The following is a 762-nucleotide window of genomic DNA, read 5'->3' on the forward strand; positions in this document are numbered from 1 at the left end:
GTATTGGGTTGTATTACTCCGTAATGGTATTGGGTTGTATTACTCCGTAATGGTATTGGATTGTAATGGTATTTGGTTGTATTACTCTGTAATAGTATTGGGTTGTATTACTCCGTAATACAACCCAATACTATTACGAAGTAATACAACCCAATACCATTACTCCGTAATGGTATTGGGTTGTATTACTCTGTAATGGTATTGGGTTGTATTACTCCGTAATGGTATTGGGTTTTTATTACTCCGTAATGGTATTGGGTTGTATTACTTCGTAATAGTATTGGGTTGTATTACTCCGTAATGGTATTGGGTTGTGTTACTCCGTAATGGTATTGGGTTGTATTACTCCGTGATGGTATTGGGTTGTATTACTCCGTAATGGTATTTGGTTGTATTACTCCGTAATGGTATTGGGATGTATTACTCTGTAATGGTATTGGGTTGTATTACTCTGTAATGGTATTGGGTTGTACTACTCCGTAATGGTATTGGGTTTTTATTACTCCGTAATGGTATTGGGTTGTATTACTCCGTAATGGTATTTGGTTGTATTACTCCGTAATGGTATTGGGATGTATTACTCCGTAATGATATTGGGTTGTATTACTCCGTAATGGTATTGGGATGTATTACTCTGTAATGGTATTGGATTGTATTGAGTAATGGTATTTGGTTGTATTACTCTGTAATGGTATTGGGTTTTATTACTCCGTAATGGTATTGGGTTGTATTACTCCGTAATGGTATTTGGTTGTATTACTC

The sequence above is a fragment of the Mizuhopecten yessoensis genome, unplaced genomic scaffold (genome assembly GCF_002113885.1).
Source record: "Mizuhopecten yessoensis strain PY_sf001 unplaced genomic scaffold, ASM211388v2 scaffold716309, whole genome shotgun sequence".
In the NCBI taxonomy this organism is placed as follows: Eukaryota; Metazoa; Mollusca; class Bivalvia; order Pectinida; family Pectinidae; genus Mizuhopecten; species Mizuhopecten yessoensis.